The sequence below is a fragment of the Penaeus japonicus genome, unplaced genomic scaffold (assembly GCF_977035675.1).
Source record: "Penaeus japonicus unplaced genomic scaffold, GWHDUDI00000001_assembly GWHDUDI00000001, whole genome shotgun sequence".
NCBI lineage: Eukaryota > Metazoa > Arthropoda > Malacostraca > Decapoda > Penaeidae > Penaeus > Penaeus japonicus.
Window position 1 is genome coordinate 19,271,398 of NW_028234403.1, and position 10,000 is coordinate 19,281,397.

General features: G+C 31.7%; 1 protein-coding gene across 1 annotated transcript in view; it reads right to left on the reverse strand.

Moving 5' to 3' along the window:
* The window catches only part of LOC122247656 (hemicentin-2), a 165,299-nt gene that overhangs the window by 114,337 nt on the left and 40,962 nt on the right, over nt 1-10,000 (reverse strand). The gene's annotated exons all lie outside the window — the stretch shown is intronic.

Below are 10,000 nucleotides of genomic sequence, written 5' to 3' on the forward strand. Positions count from 1 at the left end.
ATACATATATATATATATGTATATATCCTCTATATAGATTATATATATATATATAAATATATAGAATATATCTTATATATATATATATATACATACTAGTATTAAATATATATATATATATATATATATATATAAATATATATATATATATATATATACATATACAATATATATATTTTATATATATATACATGTATTATATATATATATATATATATATATATATATTATATATATATATTATATCTAATATATGTATATAAACTATATATATATATATTTATTTGTATATATATGTATATATGTATATATGTATATATTAATATATACTATATATACTATTAATATATTCATATATTATATTATAATATATATATATTATATATCTATATTTATATATATCTTGTAATATACATAAATACATACATATTATAACTATCTATAATATAATCAAATATATATATATAAATCTACTATATCTATATATATCTCTATATGTATTCAAATCATAAATTATATCTCTCGAATTAAAAAAATATTTTTTTTAAATAATATTTGTAAGAAATAGGTACCTATTGCAATTGTGTGATACGATCACAAATACTTCGATGTTTACACGACACAAATAAAACATAAAAATGCAAAATCATAAAAAGAATCAGATAAGTAGACTAAAAACACCAGATAACAATACAACAAACACAAAACTTGGATCAGCGTACGTACAATACTAGAGAAACCATAGATATGATGCCTATCATCGTCCGAAATATAACCTTTGATGTTAGCAACACACATTTTTCACAAAATGATTATCCCCAAATCATTTTTTTCCCTTCATCAAAAACCAACATATTGCCAATTTCTTAAAACACCCAATGAGAAGTAGCTCCCACTATGCTCTAACGTAGTGTATCTATTTACCTTTTTTCTCTGCTAAGCTAGGTACGTTGGGTCAGTCTCTACGTGTACGTGTCTACGTGAGAACACAAAGGCAAGTCCTTCAAGACATTTAGCACCGCTGAGCAGGACCTCTCTCCCGTCAGTTTCTTAAACACTCGATACTTTCCCTATATTCACCTTTTTTTTCTAATGTATATGATATATGTTATCTTCTCAACCTCAGCCCAGCCTTTACCATATTGGAACTTTTATCCAAAAATAACCCATATACAGAGAACTTGTTTCCTGCACACCTTGTCCTCACTCCACATCTATCCATCCGCATAATGGTAAGATTCGATATACTTTACTGTTTTGTTTTTGTTGATTTTAATTTCTGCATATTGATGTATTAGTTGAATGCCCATCTTTATATCATGTGTGTGTATATGTGTGTATATTGTCAAACTGAAGAGAAAAATCGGAATCCTTTATTATCATTTCGTCTAATTGCCACTTGTTTGGTCCCTGAAGATTAAGGTGTTATCTTTCGAAAAGCAATGCAATAAATTTGAAACTTCTTCACGGCCATGTTAGTTTCTCTCTCTTCTGGCCTCTCTCTCTATCTCTGTCTATCTATCTATACAAATGTAAATAAATATGAATATCTGAATAAGTGGTCAACAAATCGTCTATATAAAAAACACAACACATATACACAGACAACCACCACATCCCACCCACACCCCACACCCCACCCACCACATATAAACTATAAAATATATTATATATATATATAAATATATATCAAATAGTATATATTATCTTATATCTATCTCTAATTATTATAAATTAATAAAAATCTATACATATTTGACTGTAGTATAATGTATATATGTTATATCTATAAATATATCTATATAAATATAAATTATCATATAAACTTAACATCCAACACACACACACATATATTATATATATACTACTATATCTATATCTATATGATATATATATCCACATATAATTATATATATATATATTATATTATTATATATATAGATTATATCATATATATATATAATATCCCCGTATTAAATTCACTATATCTATATCTCTGAATTATCTTTAAAAAAATATTTGTAAGAAATAGGTACCTATTGCAATTGTGTGATACGATCACAAATACCTCTCGATGTAAAGAAAAAAAATAAAAATAAAAATGAAAATAAATAAATGAATAAGATAAGTTGAATAAAAAAAAATGATAACAATTAAAAATAACAAAAATTTGAGCAGAGCTTCGTCTCAAATACTAAGAGAAACCATAGATATGTGAAACTATCATAGCTACGAAATTTAACCTTTGATGTTAGAAAAAAAACATCTCTTTCACAAAATGATTATCCCCAAATCATTTTTTTTCCCTTCAGCAAAAAACAACATATTGCCAATTTCTTAAAACACCCTATGAGAAGTAGCTCCCACTATGCTCTAACGTAGTGTACCTATTTACCTTTTTTCTCTGCTAAGTTAGGTACGTTGAGTCAGCCTCTACGTGTACGTGTCTACGTGAGAACACAAAGGCAAGTCCTTCAGAATTAGCCACCCGCTGAGCAGACCATCTCTCCCGGCAGTCTCATTAACACTCGCATTCTTTCTCTAATATTTCACCCTTTTTTCTAATGTATATGATATATGTTATTTTCTCACACCTCCTGCCCCAGCCTCACCATGTTGGAACTTCGTCATCACCTAAAAAATTAAACCAAAGTTAAGCAACATTGTTTCTGCAACCACCTTGCTCACTCACTACACCCTTCCTACTCCAAAACCACCCATTATGGTTAGTTTAGCATATACTTTACTGTTTTGATTTTGTTGATTTTAATTTCTGCATATTGATGTATTAGTTGAATGCACATCTTTATATCATGTGTGTGTATGTGTGTATATGTCAAACTGAAGAGAAAAATCGGAATCCTTTATTATCATTTCGTCTGATTGCCACTTGTTTGGTCCCTGAAGATTAAGGTATAATCTTTCGAAAAGCAATGCAATAAATTTGAAACTTCCTCACGGCCATGTTAGTTTCTCTATTTTGGCCTCTTCTCAATCTCTTTATTATCGATACAAATGTAAATAATATGGAATTTTGCATATGTGTCTACATATGTATATATAAACACAACAAATTACACAGACAAGCACACACACACACACACACCCACCAACCACACACACCACACATATTCTTATAAATATATATCTATATAATATATATATATATATAGAATATGTTATAATATCTATATTCTATATAATATCTATATATTATACATGAAATAAATATCTATACATATTGAATGTATGTATACATGTTATATGTATGATATATATATATATATATATATTTATATATATTTTTATATATATATATATACATAACACACAACACACACATTATATATATTTATATATATATATATATATTAGGTAATATATATATACACCATATATATTATATATATAGATATATTATATATATATATATAATATATATATATATAGGTTATATATAGATATACTAACAAATTACATTACATATATATGCACACACACACACACACACACACACACACATACACATGCACACACACACACACACACACGTGTGTGTGCGTGTGTATGTGTGTGAGTGTGAGTGTGAGTGTGTGTGTGTGTCTGTGTGTGTCTGTGTGTGTGTATTTGGCGTGTACATTCGTGGCCTCACCTGTCATGCTCAGATTATCGTCTAGCATGCAATGTTCTCAGAAATGCTGTTGCATTTATCAATAGTTCTAGTTGGTAAAGTAAATTTCTTTACAACATGTTGACATGTTTTATTTTCACTTTTTACTCTGACTTCTTGTTCCTCTTTCATTGAAAATAACAAATGCTTCCTCGTCTAACATCACTGCTCCTGAAACATGGCTAACAAGTAAAATCAACAGAAACATAATGATGAATATAATAGGTGCCAAAACTGATCGTTGCGCAAGGCGTATTATATTAGCTCCTCGCCCTTGCGTAGAGTTAATCTACTCCCTTGTCTTAAATCCATCTGAAGAATTTTCTTTTAAGTCCACCTCTATGTTCCGACCATTTCAGTCTAAGATTTGACACCTTGTCGAAATCGGAGTATATATTACCCATCTAATCCAGATTTATTGCAAAGATCGAAAAGCTTTGAAAAACATGATCTTCCTTCCCTTCTTGGACCCAAATTGTCTGATCGATATCAAGCTGTGTCTTCGAATGTAATGGTGTTTTCTTCCTAGTTTTCTTCTAGCTGGCTGTATCTTACACTGGTTAGTATAAGTATGGTTACTATGGTCAGTAATTCAAAGGATTTTGTTTATCACCGCTCTTGTAGAGGGCCATAAAGTTTGTCATGTTTTTTTGGTAGTTTCACTTGTCTCAGTGAGATTTGGTATGCCAGTAATAATAGTGAACTGAGTTTCTCGGCGCATTCTTCAAAAACTGCAATTAGAAATACCATCCGGTCCTGTAGTAGTTCCTTTGTTCGATTCTAAACTTCTGAGAGAAAGGTTATTGGTATACTGAGTCCTGGCAACACGTTTTTTTTGTTTCGATATAGCGATTCTGGAGTAGAATTGGGATTTTTCCATTAAAAATATTTCACTTTACAGTTTCTTGAATAAACAAATGTTTTCAACTTTCCTTCTTTCTTGGTGTGTTCTATCACATTTTGATGAAGGCATTATTTATTTACGGTTTCTTGTACTTTTGCAGAACACGAATCAGGTTGCACTCTTTTGTTTGTTTCCACAATTCGTAGTAATCCCTTTAGACTCAATCACGTTTCTTTGGCTAGTTATTTGAAAAGTTGTGGCCATGCTGACGTAAGAGGTAGCATGCATGCAATAGCTATTATCATATTTACTCTCTTTCTACTTCTATAACTTTCAAATCTACTTCTTACTCCCTTCATTACCAATTACCAATTATCCTTATTAAGGACTAGGAGTATTGATGATGTCTTTTCTCTGGAGAGGTCGGGTTTGATTTTAGTCTTGATCACTCGCTTCCATTTCCGTTTCTATTCTGTCTTCGCTGCCACCACTTGTACGTCTTAGCGTGTCTTGAAGTAGACTCGTTTGGCTGTGAACAGGTCTTTGAGTTGTTCCATTATTTGTAAAGTCTTCCAGTCCCATGCTAAGCTTTTCCCCAATTCATATATCATCGTACTCAGCATGGTTGGGCAAGCTACCATTTGCTTTGCTTAGAATGTCATTTGTCAATGGTCGGGTTTTGCCTCTTTCAAAATATCCCTTTTCTTCGGTCCGCAACGATGTTTTTCTCCTATAATTCAGGACTAGTGGTTCTGAGTGCATCGCCAATCAGCTTCTTTTCCTCGTTGATCCTTTGAGTGCCATCTTGTAAGGTCTTTATTCACGTCAGCTATATTGTATATAACAGCCATGTTCTTTCGTCTTTTCTATCTCCTTTTCAAACTTCTTTCCTGTCCCATATAGGCGAATGAAGCTTCGAGGTTCCTTGTTTCTTTCTAGTCTGATTGTTTGCCATTTTGTTTTCTATCTCCGTGACAATATCTCTTGCTTTGATGAAATCCCTTTTTCTATTTAAAAGTCCTTTGCCTTCATGTGTTCTAACTTTTGCTTGGATTCTTCGCCTTCTTTGTCTAGGTCTCCCGTTACGCAACGCTGTTTCTCCGCACGTTCCATAGATTCTCATTTGCTGTCTCGCTGCTTCCTATTCAGCCTCGGGCTCATCACAGTCCTCAACCAATCTTCCTACAGTGGCTTCAAGGGTCTCAATGCTTCCCTTTGCCTCTTTCAGCGTTATTTCTCTCGTCGATCCGGATTCCGCTGCGCAAGTACAAGCCCTCACTCTGACTGGGTCACTCTGAGTGATGGTACTTTGCCCTGGTCTCCAACGTATTTTTCGCTTTTCTTTTTTTTATATTTTCTACGTAGCTTTCGGTAATGAGGGTGAGTTGGACATTTTTGGAAGATACATGGCAAGCAGAGGAGGTTCCTTCTATCGCTGTTCTTATTCAGTTTTACGATTGGTATAGGGGTGATGCCTTGGTCTGCGTTGCAGTACTAAATGCAGATGTGTGTATATTTGTTTCTAGAGAGATGGATAACACACACACACACACACACACACACGCGCGCGCGCGTACCCTTGATAATAATCGTATAATATGCGCGTACGAGCACGTAATAGATGGTAAAGATCAAAGTCGCAAAGAGGATAAAGATAAGTGCGAAAAGAACAGGAATAAAACCATGCGAAGGAAAAACATTTCTTTCTTTCTTTCTTTTTTTTACAAAAGATGCAAAGAAGGGAAGGATATTTCAAGACCTCTCAACGTCTCAGCGCTTAAAATTTATGGTCTTCCCTCTCCTCTCTCTCTCTCTCTCCCTCTCCTCCCCCTTTCTCTCTCTCTCCTTATCTCTCTGTCCTTGTCTCTTTATCAATCACTCTATTGCTCTCTCTCCCTCTCCTCTCTCTCTCTTTCTCTCTCTCTCTCTCTCTCCTCTCTCTCTCTCTCTCCTCTCTCTCTCTCTCTCTCCCTCTCCTCCCCCTTTCTCTCTCCCTCTCTCTCTCTCCTCTCTCTCTCTCTATATATATATATATTATATATATATATATATATATATATATATATATAGATATATATATATATCTATATCTATATACATATGTTATATGTATGTATGTTAATAAATATATATATATATAATATATATATTACATACCATAACATTATATACATATGTATTCTATATATATATATATCTTATATATATATATAGATATATATATATATATATAATAGTATATATATATATATATATAATATATATTATATATATATAGATATATATATATCTATTATTTTATATATATATCTTATATATTTATATATGTAAATAATCAATAGATAGAAATATTATTATATATATATATAATATATTATATTATATATATATATTATATATATATCTATATATTTATATATATATATTGATAGATATATATATATATATATATATCTATATATATATTTATATATATATATATCTATATATATATATAAATATACGATATATATATATATATATTATCTATATATATATATATATATATATATATATATATTTATATATATATATATATATATATATATATATTATATTTTTTTAATATATATAATATATATATATATATTTATTAAATATTTATATTTTTATATATTTAAGATATATATATAGATATTATTTTATATATATATATATATATATATATATATATATATAATTATATATATAGATTGATATATATACCTATATATATATATATATTATTTATATATATATATAAGAATATTATATATATATTATATATATATATTATATATATTATATTATATATATATATATATATATATATATTATATATATTTATATATTTATACTATATATATATATATATTATATATATTTATTATTTATATATATTTTGTTATCGTTTTGTACAACCTTTTTTCTGCATCTTTTCTCCAGCTTTATTTTTTTTTCTCTATTCTTACTTCATTGACTGTTTTTCAACCATGAGGAAATGCAAGGTTACTCACCTCATTTTTGATGATGGTATATATTTTTTTCTATTCCTTGTTTTTACATTTTACATTCCTATTTTTTTTTTTTTTCAAGGAAATATTCAACTCTGGAAGGAAGCACCAAAGCTATATGTTTACCTCGTTGGAACCATTCTCTAAAAAAAGAAAAGAAAAGAAAAAAAAAAATCACGTTAACAATTGAATTCAAATTGAATCCAAAATGGCCGCCATTTTCTTGTTCAAGATGACTTGCTGTTTCGCCTAGGATTTACTTCACAATAAAATATAAAGAAACAAAAAAGTATCCCTATGCTTCTCTCTCTCTCTCTCTCTCTCTCTCTCTCTCTCTCTCTCTCTCTCTCTCTCTCTCTATATATATATATATATATATATATATATATATATATATATATATATAAACACAAACATTTGTCCGATGCGCTGAATCGTTTTAGCGGTAGAGCAATATTCTAGCATTCTTCCTAATCCTCATCTTACTCTTCCTACCCTTCCACCACACAACTCTTACTCTTCCCTTAACCCTTCTTAGTCCTTCACACTCCTGAAAATTCCCTGCCTTCCCTCATCCCTTCTTCCATGGCCATAAGCGTGATCTTAGTCTTCGCTGTTTTTCTTTCTTTCTTTCTTTCTTTTACTTTCTTCATTGCAGGAAATCATGTCTGTATACTGACTATGGCAAATCTTTGTAGCAAATAGAGAAGAATCAGAATCTCAAATCACTAACCACACGGTATCAAAATGATTACGATTATTGTTCCTCTCTTCCGTGGCAAATGCAAGTGATTGTGTCAGCAATTTGTACTTGAGTCTACTAGCGTTGGCATCAGGTCTTTTACCCCATAGCTCGATTTGGTCTCCACTGTCCATAGGGGAAAGTCATGTTTCTTTCAATTGATGGTGCAGAGAAGAAAAGCGGTTGCAATCATGACGTCATGTTTGGTATTTTGAGATCTCCATTCTTATCCATTTGGCACAAGCAGAATGCGGGATCAGAGGGCTGGTAAGACTGGAGAGGGGTAATGAAGGGGTAATAGGGTCTAAAGAAAGAATTGGAGTAGTGTAGGAGGAGTATGAGAGGAGGGTGTAAGGGATGGGAATGGTAAGGATGGGAATGGTAAGGGTGGGAATGAGGGAGGGATAAGAATGGTATCAGGGAGGGGTAGGAGAGGTGTGAAGAAAGGGTGGGTAGAAGGAATGACAGCCCACCGCCACGGCTGTCTACCAGGAGAGGTAGGAAGTGTGCGTAGGGGGTAGTAGTACGAATATGCACTAATATTACCTTTAAAAGATGTATAGAAACATTTGGGTAGATACGACATATACTGCTCTTAAGTGAAGCCCAAACGAGAAATTCGCAAAAAAAAGCTGCCTCCTTGAACAAGCCGGCCGAGTGACTGACATAGTTGTTTAAATGAATCATTCGAGGAAGATAAACATACGGATTTTTCATTCTTTTTACAAATTTGAATGATTCACCTTACAATCTACAATGATTTACTCCGATGTCACCTTTAGCCTTTGTCATTTAGAGGAGGAAAACCACTGAGCTGGTTTTGGTTCGATTTTGTTTATTCCAGCTACTTTTTCGATTCAGTTCCTTCTCAATTTAATTAATTTCAACCGAAAGGCAAGAGATGGATCGCTGAACCCACGGCACCTTTTTCTTGGTAGGATTTTTTTCTGTAATACCTGTTCTTTCTTTCTTTCTTGTAATCCCTCGTCCTCGTTTCCTAGTAAGAAGGGGATATCTAACCTAGATGAGTATTTATTTCCGTTCCTCTTCTCTTTATTCTTCATGTTCCTCCTTTATCTCGTCTTCCTGGCGTGTCCCCTTTTCCCTCTTTGCTGCTTCCCTCCTCTCTTCTCCTCGAATCAAATGTTATTTATTCTATTACTCCTTCCTTATTTTCTTCTTTATTTTCGCGCAATAACTGAATCATCTTTAGATTCACTTCTTTTCACGTCTTGCATGATGAAAAAAGTAAACAAGAAACGAGACAAAACACGAAATTGATTATAGTCTCGGTTTTATTGCAAGATGAGGAGTCTAGTCCTACTCGAAGCGTCAAGGTTTAATGTTTCCTTTACTTCTGTGGCCGAGTTTCATTTCGTCTTTGTACACACAAGTTATTGTGATCATATTCTCACCTTTTCCTCCTCATGTACACGTTTTCTTTGTCATTTCCTAGATCCTTATTCATATCTACGCCCTTTCTTTAGTACATTATTTTAGCTTCGCCCTCTTTTTCTTCTTTCTCTCATATAATAATCAAGTGAAAATATATAATTTTCATACCACTTCTTTTTACCCGATTTCTGGAAGAAAGGAAACAAAGGAGGGAAGAAGGGGGGCGGGGAGCGGGAAAGAGGAGGGAAATAAAAAGTCGGAGAAAAAAATAAAAGATATGGAATAAAAAGCGTGAAAGGGGGAGGGGGCGGGGGGAA